The following is a 20919-nucleotide window of genomic DNA, read 5'->3' on the forward strand; positions in this document are numbered from 1 at the left end:
TAGAATAGAATAGAATAGAATAGAATAGAATAGAATAGAATAGAATATCCTGAGTTGGAAGGGACCCTTAAGGATCATCAAGTCCAACTCTCGACACCGCACAGGTCTACCCAAAAGTTCAGACCATGTGCCTAAGTTCACAGTCCAATCTCTTCTTAAATTCAGACAGGCTCGGTGCAGTGACCACTTCCCTGGGGAGCCTGTTCCAGTGTGCAACCACCCTCTCTGTGAAGAACCCCCTCCTGACGTCCAGCCTAAATTTCCCCTGCCTCAGCTTAACCCCGTTCCCGCGGGTCCTGTCACTAGTGTTAATGGAGAAAAGGTCTCCTGCCTCTTGACAACCCCTTACGAGGAAGTTGTAGACTGCGATGAGGTCTCCCCTCAGCCTCCTCTTCTCCAGGCTGAACAGGCCCAGTGACCTCAGCCGTTCCTCGTACGTCTTCCCCTCCAGGCCTTTCACCATCTTCGTAGCCCTCCTCTGGACACTCTCCAACAGTTTCATGTCCTTTTTATACTCCTCCAAGTTTGGTGTCATCAGCAAACTTGCTCAAAATACCCTCTATTCCTACATCCAGATCATTTATAAAAATATTGAAAAGTACCGGCCCTAAAATGGAGCCTTGAGGGACCCCACTGGTGACCGCCCGCCAGCCTGACGCAGCTCCATTTACCATAACCCTTTGGGCCCTGCCCGTTAGCCAATTGCTCACCCATCATATGATGTTTTTATTTAGCTGTATGGTGGACATTTTGTCCAGTAGGATCCTATGGGAAACCGTGTCAAAAGCCTTGCTGAAGTCCAAAAAAATCACATCAGCTGGTTTCCCTTGGTCCACCATACGGGTGATCTTATCATAAAAGGAAATCAGGTTAGTTAGGCAGGACCTACCCTTCACAAACCCATGCTGGCTGGGACCAATGACTGCTTTGTCCCCCAGGTGCGCCTCAATAAGTCCGAGAACCAACTTCTCCATGATTTTACCAGGCACTGACGTGAGACTGACAGGCCTGTAATTGCTAGGGTCTTCTTTCTGACCCTTCTTGAAAATTGGCACAACATTTGCCAGCTTCCAGTCTACTGGGACCTCTCCAAATTCCCAGGATCGTTGAAAAATAATTGATAGAGGTTCCGCGATGACATCCGCCAGCTCTTTCAGCACCCGGGGATGAATCCCATCCGGACCCATGGACTTGTAGGGATCCAGGTGGAGCAGCAAATCCCGCACACGTTCAGGGTCAGTTGGGAGTTTGTCATCCCCACCGTCCCGGTCCTCCAGCTCAGGGCACCCTGGGTCCCGAAGCCCATCATCGGCATTGAAGACAGAGGCAAAGAAGGCGTTAAGCGTCTCTGCTTTGCCTACGTCATCGTCTGTGAGGAGACCTTCCCTATCAAGGAGCGGCCCTATGTTTTCTTTAGTTCTCCTTTTTCCATTTACATATCTAAAAAAACCCTTTTTATTTTCTCTCACAGACACAGCCAGCTTCAACTCTAGCTGTGCTTTGGCCACTCGAACTTTCTCCCTACAAACACGAACAGCATCCCTGTATTCTTTCCATGACGCCTGGCCCTCCTTCCAGTAGCGAAACACTCTCTGTTTCTGCCTAATCTCCATTAGAATGTTCCTGGTCAGCCACGCCGGCTTCCTGCCCCGCCTGCCTGACTTGCGATATTTTGGAATTGCCTTATCTTGTGCTTCTAGGAGGCATCGCTTAAAGAGTGACCAGCACTGGTGGACATCGAGGCCTTCAAGAGCAGTTTCCCAGGGGACCTTACTGACTAGTTCCCTGAGCAGCCTGAAGTCCGCTTTCCCCATATCTAGGGATGAGGTTCTGGTGGCACTTTTCCTTCTGTCACCATAAATGTTGAACTCAACCACTTCATGGTCGCTATGACCGAGGCGGCCACCAATCACCACATCTCCCACCAGACCCTCTCTGTTTTCTAGCAACAGGTCTAGGAGGGCACCTTTCCTAGTTGGCTCCGTTAGCACCTGTACCAAGAAGTTATCATCTAGGTGCTTCATGAACCTCCTGGACTTGCTCGTGTCAGCCGTGTGGCACTCCCAGTTAACGTCCGGCAAGTTGAAGTCCCCCATAAGGACAAGGGGAGTTAATCTCGAGGCCTCTCTTAGTTCTGTAAAGAATAATTTATCGGCGCTATCGTCCTGGCCAGGCGGTCTGTAATAGACTCCCACAACTACATCCCCTTTATTCGTTCGTCCCTTGATCCTTACCCAGAGGCTCTCAACTTTGCCATCGCCAACCTGAAGTTCCACACAGTCCAGCCCCTGCTTCACATACATCGCCACCCCACCACCTCACCTACCCTGCCTGTCCCTCCTGAAGAGCCTGTAACCATCTATCGCAACACCCCAGTCACAGGACTCATCCCACCAGGTTTCGCTTATGCCGATGATGTCGTAGTTGCGGGACTGGGCCAGGACTTCTAGCTCATCTATTTTATTCCTCATACTGCGTGCGTTTGTGTAAAAGCACTTCAGGTGCGTCTCCTTACACTCAGCACCTTGTGGATCTGACCAAAGGACCCCACTGGCACACAGCCCCTCTGATTCTAGCGTACCATCCCTTAGGTCTTCACTGGCTCGCCTGGTTTTAGCCCCTTCCCCCTTCGACTCTAGTTTATTATAATCCTTGCAGATAGTATTTCAAGAAATTTAACAAATTCTATGGTTTTTCATTCTATAAGTGGAAAAAAAATCTAGCATGGTTGGTTTATGTTACAGGTAGCTTAGCATTTATTTTACTTTTGTTTACTTCAGGTGTTACCTACAAGTGAGGATGGAAACACAACCCAGGAAATTAGCCTTTCCTCATCTATATATGGAGAACTGAAGGTTCTTTACTCTGTTGTTTGTGCTTGAATGTAAGTAAAGTTTTGCTGCATGCTTCAATATCCTTCTTGCCTGCTAGAGATTATGTAGTTAGCTGTTCTATTTTGACATGCTACTCTCTCAGAAAATGGTGACTATTTGAAGACACAGCTGTCTGAATGATTATGTGCTCCTGAAAGCCACATAAACATCTATGAAATTGAAGAAATTGGTGGTAGGTTGGTGGAAGGTATGCCTAACACAAAGACTTTTACCAATATGTTGTACTGTATGTATTGTATGTCTATGCATCAATTATAAATAATTGATATGTTGTTTAACCAAGGCTGTTGTGTGTTCCATTTGAGACAACTGCTCCTTCATCATACATTACTATTCCATCTGTCCAGATTCTTCAATATCCGTCTGGGAAAGGTGACCAGAAGACCTATGAATCACTAGTTTCTTCTTTATTTGTCTTGCTTTAGTCAGCTAATTAAATACTTTGCAAATCCAACAAATATTGCCCTTGAAGATCCAGCACTGAAAGGCTTTATATATATATATATATATATATATATATATATTTTTTTTTTTCATTAGACTTTGAATGATCAGATATTCTCCAGTTTGGGGTCTTAGATATATAACATTTCAAAAAATATTTTTCCTGTTTCCACTTTAGTGAATTCTACCATGACCTTCTGTCCCCAGTGAACTCCATAGTTCCTATTTGTTCCTACCCAGCAGAAACTCACATGTTTTAATTCAATCACAGCTGGTTCATTAGGATGATTTTTTGCACATTTTTCCTGTTTAATTATATAATGCTTCTTTTGGTCAGTTTGTGTAAGCATCCTTTAGACTTGTTACAGTTTGATTTTCTGTCAAGGATAGGTATGAAGAAGAGAAAATGATGGGCAGAGAAAATAATGCTGGGGTATATCTTATTTGCAATTCTAATAACAACTTTGTGAATTTGAACACGTTAGTAAAGAGCACTTCACTCAAGTGCACATTACCACAGAACTTGCTAAGCATGCCTAAGAATAATGCTACTCCAATCTGGGCAAATTAGATGGATAATATCACTTACAGCACTTGTTAATTATGTATCAGCTGCAGTCACTGCATAATTCTGTTAATTGCTTATCACGCTAAGGTTAACTTTCTGTCATTTGTATTTGTTTAACTCATAATTGGAATACTACACTCAATATTGTTCAGTGACCACTTTTTTTTTTTTTTTTTTAAAAAAAAAAGTCATGATACAAATGTTGCACACCATAAGACAAAAATTTTCTAAATCATCACTTTGGCTGAAGCCATCAAGACAAATAATACCTTTCATAAATCAGTCTCTGTCTCTTAAAACCAGTTAGGTTCCTTGCCTCTGCCACCGAAGAGGAAGTTTGTTACAGTGCTGTAATCCTTCCATATTTAGAGACTTTCCACTTGCCAGCCTAAAATTTATTCCTTTGTTCTTCTGATGGCACTATTTTATTATCTAAATATTTTTCCCCCTGCAGCATTCACCATGCATGATTTATTTCTAGAAAACATTCCCTCTCACTTTTCACTTTCCTGAGATGGGCAAACCAACTCCTTTTAGTCTCTTTCTGTAATATGTACATTCTCATGCCCTGAACATGGCTGGCAAGCCATTAGTGCTCCTTAACTTCAACTGTAATGGCAGCTTTTAAGCCCTCCCCCCGTGTAGATGGAATCAGAAATACTGTACACTCTCAGATGAGTGACAGCAGGAGGTGTAGATGAGTTCTGGCTCTATGAAATGTGCCCAGGAGTACAGGTAGAAGCAACTGTCTGATTTCTTAGTATGGCTAAATGAACGGATGCTACAGTATTTTAGTTAAAATAGAGACAGCTAAATCAATCTTTTCAAACCAAATCCATCATGGTAACTTAATTTATGTATATATCTTAAGAATAAAGAATGCTTTAGCAATATAGCTAGGGGAGGCTGGAAAGGTATTATGGTCCTTAGAGAACTGGGGAATAATCTTATACTAGGGGGAGAATTAGGGGACTGGCTGGGGAGCAACTCTGCTGAAAAAAAATCCAAGGGGTCTTGGCAGACAGGAAGTAGTGCATGAGCCAGTAGAGTGTGCTGGGGCTGCATTAATAGGATCAAGGGAAGTGATTTTCCTCCTTCATTCAGCACTTATTAGATGGTATCTAAAATTGTGTATCCAATTTACCCTCTCCTCTTCCCCATGCAAGAAAAAACATGGATAAACTGGAGCAAGTTCAGCTGAGGGCCACCAGGATGGTCATGGGCTGGAGCACCTGCCCGGTGAGAAGAGCACCTGGTGAGGCAACAGGGATGTCTCAGCCTGGACACGAGATGGTTTTAGTGGAGGAAGCTTTACAACAGCTCCCAGTACATCAGAGACAAAGAAATAAGTAAAAAAGATGTAGCCAGGCTTTTCACTGTGGTGAAGGAGGGGGGGACAACAGGCTATGGACATGAGTTGAAGCAGGAGAGTTTCAGTCTGTGTGTAAGGAGAAAAAAATACCCCAGTGGAACCAGATCTGACAGAAAAACTGAGTGCCCAGAGAGTTTGGGCCATCTCCATCCTTCATAGTACTTTGAGATAGGACTGAATAAAGCCCTGAGCAACCTGGTTTGACCTGCATTGAGCAGGAAGTTGAAGTAGATGATCTCCTGAGGTCCTTGAAATTAATGATGCATTCAGGATTCCTCATATCTATTGTTCTATTTCATATAGTCCTGTGGATTACATGAAAGTTCAGTCTTCACATGAGTCCTGTTGGACTTACAAAACTTATTACTGAGTTCTTTACAAATGCACAGCCTTTTAGTACACTTCTATATCTTTTCTTTCTTGGCTGCATTTTATATCCAGATCCCCTTCACGAGATAAGAAAAAGCCAGACATTTTATTTATTTTTTATTTATTTTTTCCTTCTCTGCTTCATCACAGCAATCTGCTGCCATACTACTTTAGTCAGTTTAATTCTCTTCAAACTTGGCAGTTAGCAAAGTTTCAGGAGGAGATCACATTTCCTGTTAGACCAAGCTGGATATCCACTTCAAACAGCAAATGTTAGTATCTTCTCTGGTGCAGAAATTGTTGCTGCTAGGTATAACAGTGTACTGGGTCTGGCTGGGATGTTAACTTTCCCTGCAGCAGCCCATACAGTGCTGCGCTCTGCACTTGTAGCTAGAACAGCAGTGGTATCACACCAGTGTTGTGTCTGCTGCTGAGAAGTGCTGGCACAGCATCAGGACTCTCTCTGACCCTCCTAGGAGGTGGGCAAAAAAGTGAGAAAGAAACATCATCAGGGCAGCTGACCTAAACCAACCAAAGGGATATTCCATACCATATGATGTCACACTCAGCAATAAAAGGTGGAAAAAAGAAGAAGGGGGGGGGGGAGGCGGGGGGGGAGGAGGGGGGCTCTTGTTGCGAAAATGTCTGTCCTCCTGAACACCAGCTACGTGCGTTGAGGCCCTGCTTCAAGGAGGTGGTCAAGTATCACTCATTTGTGGGAAGTAGAGAGTAATTTCTTTCCTCTGCACTTCCACATAGCCTTTACTTGTTTTGTTTTGTTATTCCCTTTCCCCCTCCCTCTTCCCCTTTTCCTTTTTTCCCTTTAGTTAAATTGTTTAATAATAATATTTCCTTAATAATATTTTTTTTTCCTCTTTAATTAAATCATCCTTATCTCAACTTGTGAGTTGTTCTTTCCTTTACTTCTTCCCCTCCTCATCTAAGGAGGGGGAGTGAGAGAACGGTTGTGGTGTTCAGCTGCCTAGCACGGTAAAACCACCACAAACAATCAGTCTACTAAACAGTGCCTGCAACTCTAGACCTTACATCACCTGAAAAAGAATATTCTGTCACCCCTAATACTTCCATTCACCTGCAGATTCTGAACTCTTTTTTTTTTTTTTAATAATTAATTTGTTTTATTTGTAATAAAACCTTAACATAAATGGTTAGATACGCCCATTAATGACCTTTTTGTCACATGCCTAGTTTGTCATCTTAGTTTCCTTACACACCACCTCTTCTAACTCAGCCTTCCTGATTCCTAAACAGATATATATTCTGTGGTTCTTTCTTATCAGGAGATACTCTTCTAGTGTGCTTTTACTTATTTTTGATACTGAAAGACTAACTTTTCACAGAAAGTTACTCTTACCATGCTCCCAAATCAGTTAGGGATATTTAAATAGAAATGTGTTTTAAGTGCTGATGTATTTATAAAACTTACTGATCAAGTGGACGGTTACCTTGAATATTTTCTCACATGTGTAATTAAAGCAATATTATTACCTGGATAATGAATCAACTTTAGATAGAGAGGGTTGCCAAGGCATTTAATCAGTAAAGAATACAGTTTACAGCTGCTTTTTCCTCTTAAATCAGAAGAAAAATTGCATGTCTTGACAGCATTGTTTTGAAAAATAACTAAAATGTTGGGGTGCAACATTTTTTTGTGTCTCTCCTGAAATATATTTTATAAATCAGTTGTGATTTCTCCTTTTGTTCAATATAGCGTGTAGCTTCGATAAGGCAGCTTAACCTCTAATGGAGGTTCCTGTGGTTGTATTTATACCTTGGGTTGAAAGAATAACAGTCCTTTCCACAGGAATTGCACCTGAACAGTGTACCAGCAGAGTGTGGAACGGACCTGTGTTTGCTGCATGCCTTGTATTTCAGGCATGCCTTGGCTGGACTCTTATCCTGTCTGCATGCTTGGTTGCTTGGTGTTTCTTCCAAAGGAAACTATAGAAAATACAGACACCATCCCTGAAGGTATTTATAGTGTTGCCACCCCTGGAAGTATTTAAGAGGATGCAGCAGTTTATGTGGATGTGGCACTTAGGGACATGGTTTAGTGGTAGACTTGTTAGGGTGATGGTTAGACTTGATGACCTTAACAGTCTTTTACAACCTAAATTATTTTATGATTCTACAGAGGCATGTTCCCCAGTTACAGGCATCTGGGGTAAGCTTCCATAACTGGGACTGCAGGCAAGATCATAAAGTACAGCCGTCCCATATTTAAGTATGGGAGGAACTCAAAATTTCTTTGTCACTTTCTGTTATGAGGAATGTTCTTCACCTAGATTATTTTTGGAACTTATTAGCTGTGTCCCAGTTATTATCAGAGATACCTGGATATCATGTTCATCATTTTATGATTGCACACATGGCCCTTCTTGTTAGGCTAGCTGACTGTCTTCCTAAAATTCAGGCATTCTGAAACATGTCATAAGCTGAAAACATCCATTATGTGAAGCAGGATCCTAACAATACTTTGAATTTGTTTTAAAATTTGATAAAGGATATATTTGTTCTGGCATTCATAACTTGTAGCAGGTGGAGCATATGATATAATTGCGGTTTTGAGAAAGTACTCAGGTAGATAGAGCAGGAAGTAGGTCTCCATCCAGGGCTGCCACCTTCTCTGACTTTAAGGAGAGTGGTATGCATAGATTCATTCCAACTGACTCATGTACCTGTTGTGTTTTTGCATATATGTGAGATCTTTGCTTAAAAAGTCAGTGGGAAGAAATGGGTGTTTGAGGGATCACAGAATCACAGAATGGTTGAGGTTGGAAGGGACCTCTGGAGATCACAGAATCACAGAATCACAGAATTTCTAGGTTGGAAGAGACCTCAAGATCATCGAGTCCAACCTCTAACCTAACACTAACAGTCCCCACTAAACCATATCCCTAAGCTCTACATCTAAACGTCTTTTGAAGACTTCCAGGGATGGTGACTCCACCACCTCCCTGGGCAGCCTGTTCCAATGCCTCACAACCCTTTCAGTAAAGAAGCTCTTCCTAACATCTAACCTAAAACTCCCCTGGCACAACTTTAGCCCATTCCCCCTCGTCCTGGACTTGTTCTCCAGGCCCCTCACCAGCTTCGTCGCCCTTCTTTGGACCCGCTCAAGCACCTCGATGTCCTTCTTGTAGCGAGGGGCCCAAAACTGAACACAGTACTCAAGGTGCGGCCTCACCAGAGCCGAGTACAGGGGGACGATCACCTCCCTAGCCCTGCTGGTCACACTATTTCTGATACAAGCCAGGATGCCGTTGGCCTTCTTGGCCACCTGAGCACACTGCTGGCTCATATTCAGCCGACTGTCCACTATCACTCCCAGGTCCTTCTCTGCCTGGCAGCTCTCCAACCACTCATCTCCCAGCCTGTAGCTCTGCTTGGGGTTATTACGCCCCAGGTGCAGGACCCGGCACTTGGCCTTGTTAAACTTCATGCAGTTGACCTCAGCCCATCGGTGCAGCCTATCCAGATCCTCCTGCAGAGCCTTCCTACCCTCGAGCAGATCGACACACGCACCTAACTTGGTGTCATCTGCAAACTTACTGAGGGTGCACTCAATGCCCTCGTCCAGATCATTGATGAAGATGTTAAAGAGGACCGGCCCCAGCACCGAGCCCTGGGGGACGCCACTAGTGACTGGCCTCCAACTGGACTTGACTCCATTTACCACAACTCTTTGGGCCCGGCTATCCAGCCAGTTTCTAACCCAACGAAGTGTGCGCCAGTCCAAGCCAAGAGCAGCCAGTTTCTTGAGGAGAATGAATTGGATCATCTGGTCCAATCCACCTGCCAAAAAGGTCACATAGTGCATGTTGCATTCAGGTGGGTTTTGAATATCTCCAAAGAAGGAGACTCCATAACCTCTCTGGGCAAACTTTCCCAGTGCTCTGTCACCCTCACAGTAAGGAAACGTTTTGTCATATTCATCCGGAACTTCCTATTTGTGCACGTTGCCTCTTGTCTTGTCTCTGGGCACCACTGAAAAAAATCTGGCCCCATCCTCTCGACACCCTTACTTCATATATTTGTATACGTTGATCAGATCCCCTCTCAGTCTTATCTTCTTCAAGCTAAACAGGCCCAGCTCTCTCAGCCTCTCCTCATATGAGATGCTCCAGACCCCTAATCATCTTTGTAGCAATCTGCTGGACTCGCTGCAGCAGCTCTGTGTCCCTCTTCACAGAATCACAGAATCATGTAGGTTGGAAGAGACCTCCAAGATCACCTGGTCAGACCTCTGACCTAACACTAACAAGTCCTCCACTAAACCATATCACTAAGCTCTACATCTAAACATCTTTTAAAGACCTTCAGAGAGGGTGACTGAACCACTTCCCTGGGCAGCCCATTCTAATGCCTTACAACTCTTTCGGTAAAGAAGTTCTTCCTAATATCCAGCCTAAATCTCCCCTGGTGCAACTTTAGCCCATTCCCCCTCATCCTGTCACCAGGCACAAGGAAGAATAGACCAAGCCCCCCCTCGCTACAGCCTCCTTTAAAGTATCTGTATAGGGCAATAAGGTTGCCCCTGAGCCTCCTCTTCTCCAGGCTGAACAATCCCAGCTTCCTCAGCTGCTCCTCATAAGACTTGTTCTCCAGATCCCTCACCTTGCCCTTCTCTGGACGCGCTTGAGCACTTGTACTGGGGAGCCCAGATCTGGACACAATACTCCATGTGAGACTTTACCAGGGCTGAGTAGAGGGGCATGATCACCTCCCTCAACCTGCTGGCAACACTTTTCTGAATGAACCCCAGGATACCATTGAGCTTCTTGACCACAGGAGTACAATGCTGGCTCATGGTTAGCCTGTTGTCCACCAAGACTTCCAGGTCCTTCTCCTCAGGGCTGTTTTCCAGGTCAGCTCCTAACCTGTATCAGAGCATGGGTTTATTCCTCCCTAGGTGCAGGAGTCTGCATTTGCCCTTGTTGAACTTCATGAGGCTCCTCACTGCTCCAGCCTGTCCAGGTCCCTCTGAATGTCAGCACAGCCCTCCGGGGTATCAGCCACTCCTCTCAGTTTTGTGTCATCCACAAACTTTCTGAGGGTGCACTCTGTTTCATCATCCGCATCATTGATGAGTAGGTTGAACAGGACTGGACCCTGTATGGACCCCTGGGGTACACCACTAGCTTCAGTCCTCCAACTAGACTCCATGCTAGTAGTCATAGCCCTCTGAGCTCTGCCATCCAGTCAGTTCTTAATCCACCTCACTGTCCACTCATCCATCCCACACTTCCTGAACTTGCCTCTGAGGATATTATGGGAGACAATGTCAAAAGCTTTACTGAAATCAAAGTAGACAACATCCACTGCTCTCCCCTCATCCACCCAGCTAGTCATTCCATCATAGAAGGTTATCAGGTTGGTCAAGTAAACCCTTTGTAAACCCATTCTGACTACTCCTGATCACTTTCTTCTCCATGTGCTTGGAGATGACTTCCAGTATGAGTGACTCCATCACCTTTCCAGGGATGGAGGTGAGGCTGACTGGCCTGTAGTTTTCTGGGTCCTCCTTCTTACCCTTTTTGAAGACAGGGGTAACGTGAGCTTTCTTCCAAACCTCAGGCACCTCTTCTGTTCTCCATGACCTTTCAAAGATGACGGATAGTGGGCTAGCAATGACATCTGCCAGCTCCCTCAGCACTTGTGGATTCATCTCTTCTGGCCCAATGAATTTGTGGGTGTCAAATTTGCCCACGAGATCTCTGTTGTTTCAGTTCAACCCACAGTCAGAGACAGATTTGATGAATCTGTTTAGAAGTGCCTGTTTCTGTTCATTGTATCTAAAGGCAGTTAGACTTCTAGCTTGTGTACAGATGACTGTGTTGTAGGCACATGGGCTCATGTGATAAAAACTGCCTTTATTTGTCCTTTGTTTTGGTTCTCTGTTTGTAAAAAGAGGATTATCTCTTACAGATACAGAAATAATTTTACTGACTCATTTACTGATTCTCAGATGTAATGATGAAGCCTACATGAATACATAAGAACAATGAATATTACCATGTGAATATAGCTGATTTCTAAAAAAACACCCAGACACAAGGGTTATCTATAAAATTTAATATGGAATTGATCATGTAACCTACATTATTGTAGTTACACATAGATTGATCTTGATGATTTGCATTGTGGTTTTGGTCATAACTGCACCTATTACTATTTCTTAGTTTCCTCTTACCTGGACATAAGGGTAAGCTGAAGTTCAACTTTGCAGCACTGCTTCCCTACCAATACCAATGAATTTTTCCTGCTCATCTTGATCAGTGTTCTGGCTTGTTCATCAGACAGATAAGTCCATTTTAGCTCTTGAATGTTAATCATCAGCTCTCTAAAAGAGAATTTTGCTCATTTTGATCTTATTAAAATTGCTGTCAAAAATTATGCTGGGAATATTTTATTTGTATCTCTTAGAAGTAATGAGAGTTAATGTTTTATTCCTACCTGGGAACACAGTGAGCATGACTTAAAAATCAAGAGTTAAACATTGGCCAATTGCAGAGCTGATATTTCTATGTGTACAGCAAAGAATAGACTTAATTTCCTTCCCTAGATAATTCTACTTTATGCACACTGGGATGTGAGTTTATTGAATGCACAATGCAGATGCCTCTGCCTATAAACATATTAAGTGTCCAGGTCCTTCCCAACTCTTAGGAAAGCCAGGTTTGTATTTTCTAGGAGACACTGTTGTCAGTATGTATTTGCTGAAACCAAGAGTGGCTTTGTTCTCTTAAGGAAAATAATGTAACAATTTCATTGTGAAATTTCTTGGTTTATAAACTAACATAATGGTTTTATTGGCCCAATTTAGGATTTTTAGAAGCTTTGGATTGTTGGTTTTGACACACTTTGCAAGCTAGATTTTCACCAGTATTCAATGCTATCGTATATTATTGTTCTCACAAGGAAAAGTATCCTTTTGAACATCAGGGTATTTACATGCAGGCCTCCACAATAAATTAATTGTTTTAAAAATCTTAATATTTATTTGGTGCATAAAACTGAGTTATTTTGATACTTCAAAAAGCTGATCCAAAATATCATTGAAACAAAATATATGCCTTTCTCCTTTCCTGTTGTACCTTCATGTAGTATTTTGAATTTTCTGTCCCTTCACAGTACTTTCAGTTTAACCTTGTAGTTCTTAACACACTCTGAACTTTTCATTAACTGATTTTTGTAACAATAAAAATGAGAGAAGTTGTTAAGCTAAGCATAACTATGCCAGTGGCTTGGAAGAGTTACGCCAAGTGTGTTGACATGAGGTTCTCTCTGCAGGAATGTGATGAGTCAGTTCAGACTCTAGTTAAAAATTTTAATTTTAGATAGTGTAACTGAAAATAATGGCACTTGTCTGACTATCCAGTTATTTAAGTAGTTTTTTTATGTAGGACTGAGAGTTATATAGTCACTAACATGGGCAGAAGTTTACTGAGTTTGTTCTGAAACATTATCTAGAATATATTACCTATTCAGCAAGGGATAGAATATAGAAGACTTGATGTGATAAATTTGTCAGAAAAGAAAGATTCTAGGCAAGCTTAAAAGAAAACAAAACAAACCTTGCCTAGATACTGGTTAACTTTTTTTTGGAACTCTTTTATTTTGTATGACAAAGACAAGGGTGTTTATGGAGAAAAAAAAGAAAAAAAAGTATATTATATGGTATTTGTCAAGGTAAACATGGATAAATTATAAATGGCTATGTAAAACATTATTTTTTATGAGTAAGTTTGAATAAAAACCTGCGAAGGAGGCTTGTTAAGAAATTACTAATCACCTGAGGGTGACTGAACAAGAATGTTTAATCTTACTTCTCAATATCATGATGTTTTGCTTTTATCTTATGCCTGAATTCTTTCCTCTTCTCAGTTCAATCTGCTCTTCAAGACAAGTCTCTGATTAATTTTCCTATGTGTATCAGAAAATAATAAGTTACCTGATCTAAGCAAATAATTAACAGGAGACTTCAGTCATTTAACAGTAACTCAGCAAATCTCACCACAAAAATGTATGCTACAAAAATCCTTTAAGCCCTCTAAACTGGCAAAACTTCATGACTATTCTGAGTATTCAGGAATAAAATGAACTGAAGAATATTCAGTTAAAATAGAAATATTAAATACTAAAGTCTACGTAATAGTAATCCACATACCTAACAGTAAGCCTTATCTGTTGCTATGTAAAAAGCAAAAGTATCCTATTTTTTATCCTTCCCATGAAAAAGTACATTTATCTAATACTGCCTGCTAACACCAGATAGGGTTAGCAAATTTGCTGTTAATCTGGACACAAAGCAAGCACAGGAATGGATTGAAGTGGCAAAATTCATATTTACTACTAGCTTATGAAGAAAATCTGCATGCAGACAATATAACATCAGGAATTACTAGGATCCAATATTTAGGTTAAAAGTCTCAAATGAGACTTTTTAGGACAAAATAGAGAGCTTTCCCCTGCCAAATACATTTTTACAGATAGACTCAATAATAATTCAGGAGCCAAATCCAACTGTTAGAAAAACACCAAAAGAAATTCTTATATGTATGTATACAGACACATATACATGTGTATATTACGTAAACTGAGACTTTAAATCCGCATAACATTTGGTATCTACATGTGTCTCAAGGTCTACTGTATCCAAATGCCTCCTGGAACTGCTAGATAAGGAAATACAACTACTTTGTGTTCTCAGTCTTCTTCACTTCCTAACCCCTGATCTCCTAACCAGGTACACTATGTCATGACTGTCATCAGGCTTCCACTTCACCATTAGCTGTCCCTCTAAATCTTTCCTTAGAAAGGTACTTCTTCAAGAGGCACTATCATGACCGCAGATTCTCCTTCACACAGACACACTGCTCTCCACCAGTGTGGTTGCACAGCTGCTAGATGACATATTGTGGTGGCTTATATTCAGTGGTCCGTATGTGGCTTCTAGGTTATGAGATTACTTTTCCTGGGCAATTTTAGCTCTTCAGCACTGTTATTATCTGGTGGAAGGCTTTCCAAAACTATGCTAAGATGGAAGCTGAGTAATCTTGGAAGAAAATTTGTAAATTTTATTTGCTGACATACAATTATTTTAGGTGCAATCCAGCTGTCCTTGGTTGAAGAAATTCACTACAACATGAGGATAATGAAGAAGTGAAATAATAATAGCAAAAAATCTTCCTGAATCTGGTATTTATTCAAGGGCTGGTGGGTGCAGCTGCAGGACCACCACACACAGGAACACCACTCTTTTTGCTAGATCATTGACAGAAAATAGCAGAGCACATTGGGAAAACACATAAGATATCTTAATAATTTTGGTCTGTGCAAAAAGCAGGTACTTCCAACATGAGAATCATCCTCAAAACGTGCCTTTCTCTTAGAGAGAGAGCTAGTAAGGGTTTCTGATCTGAAATGTTTTCTACTTTGAGAGATTCTATTCAAAACACTCACTAATATTCTGCAAACTGATATATGAGAGCATGTGTATGTGATAAATAAAATCAGATAAACCACGTAGCTTTGTTTACCTTGACCTTACACAGTGGGTATAATGTCTTCACTTTGCATATGTCTGCAATATATTAGTGTTGCTATGCTCATAGCCTATCTCCTCAATGACAATGTGGAATATAAGAAGAATAGAATCATAGAATCATTTGGGTTGGAAGCGACCTTAAAGATAATCTAATTTCAACCTCCCTGCCATGGGCAGGGACACCTTCTACTAGACCAGGTTGCTCAAAGCCCCATCCAACCTGGCCTTGAACACTTCCACTTCCATGGATGGGCCATCCACAGCTTCTCTGGGCAACCTATTCCAGAGCCTCTCCACCCTCAGAGTAAGGAATTTCTTCCTAACCTCTCATCTAAATCTTCCCTCTTTTAGTTTAAAGCCATTACTCCTTGTCCTACCACAACACTTCCTAAGAGTCCTTCCCCAGATTTTCTGTAGACCCCCTATAGGTACTGGAAGGTTGTTGTAAGGTCTCCCTGGAGCCTTCTCCTCTCGAGACTGAACAACCCCAACTCTCTCAGCCTCTCTTCATAGGAGAGGTGCTCCAGCCCCTTGATCATCTCTGTGGCCCTCCTCTGGACTCATTCTAATACTTCCATGTCCTTCTTGTGATGCAAGGCCCAGAATGAATAAATCATTTATCTTTTAGAATAAGATGCAGAGGATGATATTTGGAATATGGTGAGAGGATCTGAAAGTGGACTATATCCTCACCAAGTGTAAATTATCTTCAAATGCTGCAGTACCAATTTATCAGGCTTAAAATATTTTACAGCTTTCATATTCCTTTGATATTTCCCCTTAAGTGCAGACAAGACCCCAGTGGATGCAAGATTAAAATTGTAAATTGCACTTCATAGAATTTGGAATATTAAATCAGCTACTGACCTTTGAAACTCTGATGTAGACTAGTCACTGACATCCTCATAACTGTTTGGGCAATATTTCCAGCTTGCAAAACATACTAAATAGTGTGGGTCCATAGTATTTGACAATTCAGAAGCCAAGCATGTTCTTTATTTTCTCTGTGTATTCATATTCATGGCTGTTGAAGTAAGCGATTGTTCCATTAGAAGGATACTTTATGAAGCTAAAAACATAAATATAAAGACAGTTCACACCTCACAGTAATCGTCTATTTCCTGTTACTCCAAAATGAAAACAAACAAAACAAACAAAAAAACACAAACAAACAAAACAAAACCCCACAACCCTCATCATAACTTATTAAGGAAGGCTGTGTATTTTAGCTGTGTGATGGAGCTCATTGTAATGAATAACCAATTCAAGTGAAAAAAGAGGCAGATTCAGTATGTGCAAGTATCTCATTTTTATAGAATGCCTGGGGTGGTCTAAGTGTCTAAAAATGTGTGTAATAGAAACAGGCTTAGCCTAGATTTCCGAGACAGATTTGTACTTACAGAATCACAGAATAGTCTAGGTTGGAAGAGACCTCCAAGATCACCGAGTCCAACCTCTGACCTAACACTAACAAGTCCTCCACTAAACCATATCCCTAAGCTCTACATCTAAACGTCTTTTAAAGACCTCCAGGGAGGGTGACTCAACCACTTCCCTGGGCAGCCTATTCCAGTGACTAACAACCCGTTCAGTACAGAAGTTTTTCCTAATATCCAACCTAAACCTCCCCTGGCGCAACTTAACCCATTCCCTCTCGTCCTGTCCATTACGTTTCACCTGGCATGATTTGTTACAGCTAATCTTACTACCTTGCTTAATACGTGTGTCATGAAAACCTGCTCTTCAGTTCTGGTTCTCATTTCACTTTTCTAGTATTTTATTTAACAACTGTTCTTTCAGGACACAGTGAAAATGGAGATGCAAAATGAAAAAGACACAGAAGCCTCTAAGTGCTAGAAATTTACTTGGTAAAGCAGATAGTTGATCCTGTGTTTCAGAAGTGCGATGGTGCCTTTGATCAGCTTACTGGAAGCAGTTGTGCTGTGCATTTACTCTCATGATTCTCAAATTATTCTGAAAATTCCATTAACTTTAACTATCTCTTTGAGACAACAAGGTTGTCCCTTTTGTGGTTTGGAACTATGTTGTTGCTTATTTGGGGGGTGGTGGGGGTGGGGTGGGAAGACAACATTATGTTAGAGACTTGTTTTACTGTTTTAGAACTGTAGAGTACCGTAGCCATGTTTCCATCATGATATTTAGGTTTTAAGCACAAGAGAGAATTTGTGTTCCAAGAAGTCCAAGAAACTGGGTAATAACACATTTAGATTTATCAGTCTTTTTTTGGATGTGATTCACCTTTGACATTTTTGTTTTCAAAAAATAAAAACAACCTAATCTCTATCATGCATAGTGATACTGCAGCATTACAGATATTTTCATATCAAACACTGTAATCATTTTATGTGATTTATATGTGATTTATTACACATCATATGTGTAATAGAATACAAGCAAACATTTCGCAGCCATTGCTCATGGATCATTTATGAAATACTATGGGGTAGGTGGCAGCAGAGCTGATGCAGCCTCCCTGTGAAGATACCTGGTGTTGAGGGTGTGTTACAGGAGAGGGATACTCAGTCTCTGCTAGGATATGGAGGTGTATGTTTATGAACCACAGGTACAATTCTCGACTGGTGTGAGGAAATTTGTGATCAGCTTCTCGCATATCAAGCTTTTAGCAAATAAACTCTCTGACTTGGAGATCTTTGGTTAAGTTGACTGTTGCAAGGTGATATCATAGCATAAGTTTATATGATTTCATCAGGCTTTCTTTTACAGGCTCCCTGCATGCCAGCAAATGGGAGAAAAGACATTTCCAAACATGTGTTACTAACATACTGAATGAGCATACTAACTTATTGACATAAGTAGGATGTCTACTACAACTCACTGTACTTGCAAAACAAAGAGATACTGTGAAGATGTGTTCCTTTTTCAGAACACATGGGAAATGGAAAAACATACATTTAAATAAAGACCTTATTATAGTCACATTTCTTACTAAGCTAGAATAATAAAAGGATGTATTGCTACTTATAAAAAAAAAAACAAACAGTAGTGATAGTGACCTGAGATTTGTTTTTATTTTCATGAAGACTTTTATGGAAATAACCTTGATTTTATTAGCTTGTGTTCTATTTTATACCACAATCAGAAAGAATGATTACATTTAATATGGAGAGCTGAACAATTAACAGGGTTAATAGTTCTAAAGATAAGATAGGAATGCTTTCTGTATGTGACTGTGAGGTCAGATGTAAAGAAAAAAAAAAAGAAACAAAAACAAAACTAACAAACCCACATGAAGGAAATATTATGCAGCTTTCTACTTCTTCAGAATTAGTGCAAAATTATTTTTGAAATATAATTTCTTTCTCAAGTTTGCAGTACCACTTATCTGAAAGGACTGTTTTGCAATCTAATTATACAATTTTAAAATATCTGCATATCTAAGGCTAATATTTCTTGGCTGTCAGCAGTAGATGACTTAGAATTTGAAAAAACATATACTACAAGCTGCAAGGTCACAAAGAGTTTGGAAAACAATGGAAGTGTCTAATATGAAAAGAATACTGTTGTATGTGGATTTGAATGCCAATGAACTTTATAAAATTTGGACAGACAGGACAAAAAGCTATTCATTGACTTCCCTCCTCAGCTGCTCTAGTTCTGGGACAGCATTGTGATCTACTTAAGACAGAAAGAAAACATGTTAATATTTTAGACTAGGCATTTAGTATACATTAATTGTTTATGATGCCAAAAATCCCCATGAATGCAGATTTTTTATGAATTTTTATGAATTTAAGATTTTTTAAAATTTAAGACAATTTCCTTAGCAAAACATGAAGTATAAAGAACATGAAAATGGTATAAAGAACACTTTTCCTATCATGTACATTTTTCCATATCAAAAAATCACTTGAAATTAGTTTTTATATGGCAGAAGCACTAAAGGTCAATTAACTCCCTCTCTTTAGTAGTCACTGAGGGGCCTGTTTTGGCAGCATTGAAGAATTTCTATTAACAGTAGAGGGAATAGCAGGATTTGATCATGTCATATGTGATATCTTCCATTTTACATTTATTTTCTTATTTTAAAGTTATTTGTATGCCAAAGTGGTTTTGGATTTGGAGTTTTGAAATAAAACACAGCTAGTTTATGATATATTAAAGTATATAAAATTCTATAAAAAGATATTTTATATAAAATGATATAAAAATAGTTTGTGTTTGAGCAACATACAGTCTTGGTATGAAAAAGCCAGATATTATTAAGTGAAAATTTTATCAAGGAATTAAAGAAAATATAAGGAACAAAAGATAATTCTGGGTAACATGAAAAACTAGTATATTATTTTAGGTAGCATATTTAATTCAATGAATCATTTTAGTCATATAACTAGTAACTAGTTCTGTAGCAAATAGTGCATTGCAACAAATTCTGCTATTGAAGAAACTTCAAGCTGAACCACTGAAGTGGATACGAGTCTATCTCATGATGAAACTACTGTGACTTCCTAAATAAATAAGGAATTTCAATAAAAAAATAGCTTTTCATCCATCTAAATTTGCAAAGATACTTAATATGCTTTAAAAATAGGGAAAAAATTAGTAGTTAGAATCAAATATAGTTAAACTGTACACTAGAAGTTCAGTGAAATGGCACTTTCTGAATAGAATTTAATGTTTGTAGACATGAAATTGTTTAACATAATGCTAAATATCTTTTAAATTTGCCAACTACTATTTATTTTCTGCAGTGTATAGGAAGTACATCAGTAGGTTGAAAAGGTTAGCCCCCATGGACACCCTCCAAAATTTGCAGAGAATTTGCAATCAGGAACACAGTCATAAATGTTCTTCAATTTGGGGATGGCTTTGGGATAGCCACTTCTTTAAGAATCCTATTGTCATAATTATGCTAGTGTTGTTTGCTGGGATTAGTGTCCGCAAGGAAACAAAGGAAACAGGACAATTTGTGCCTCATGTAATAATGAGGACTGGGAATTTAGAAGGATGAATTTTGAAACTTTTTTTTCTAGGTTGTCTTCTGAGAATGTCCATTTTTCTTTGATAGTTTCCCTGTTGTTGATTGCTGCCTTTTTTTTTTTTTTTTTAGTCAAGGAACTATTTTAAGTAGCCATTTTGTGGCTACTTATAGTGAACAACAACTGCAGGCACTCTTTCCATTGAAATAAGTGTCTCAGTGCTGTATGTATAGTTATTTGCCCTTGTTAGTTAAGCAACCTGGAAAGTTTTCCTATGTACATAATCGTTAATGTAACTGTTTTGCAGTATAAGGGGTTCTCTGTACAGAATTACTTGGGAAGCAAAAACATTTGACATTTTGCTATCCAGAATTTAATTAGTATCTAATTAGCAAGTGAAATTCAGCTTTCCCACAGATACTCAAGTAACATTTTTTTTTTTTTTTTTTTTTTATTTGGGGGGGGGGGTGATAGGAAGGTTAACTGGATTTGTACATGCCATGTACACCAGCTGATGAGCAGTGGACCTACCTAAAATCTCTGCATTCTTTTTAGAGAAGGAGAATTATATTTTTTCTTGTGTCTCTGAATGTTACTTGAAAACAACATGCTGTCATCATATCCTGAGACTGTGCAAGATCCACTGCTGCTATTAAAACAACACAGGATGTGATGGAGGGAATCTGTAAGGTTTCCTTTCTTGCTGTAGTATTTTTGTTGCTTGAGGTCTTGGTTAAGTGTGC

General features: G+C 40.1%; 1 protein-coding gene across 1 annotated transcript in view; it reads left to right on the forward strand.

Annotated features, from left to right (window-relative positions):
- Positions 1–20919, forward strand: part of HNF4G (hepatocyte nuclear factor 4 gamma) — a 73059-nt gene that overhangs the window by 26383 nt on the left and 25757 nt on the right. Inside the window, exon 2 of the mRNA XM_035319275.1 lies at positions 2781–2884. The gene's annotated coding sequence lies outside the window, so the exon portion shown is untranslated. The remainder of the gene's footprint in view (positions 1–2780; positions 2885–20919) is intronic.

This window comes from Oxyura jamaicensis, chromosome 2 (genome assembly GCF_011077185.1).
Source record: "Oxyura jamaicensis isolate SHBP4307 breed ruddy duck chromosome 2, BPBGC_Ojam_1.0, whole genome shotgun sequence".
NCBI classification, from domain to species: domain Eukaryota; kingdom Metazoa; phylum Chordata; class Aves; order Anseriformes; family Anatidae; genus Oxyura; species Oxyura jamaicensis.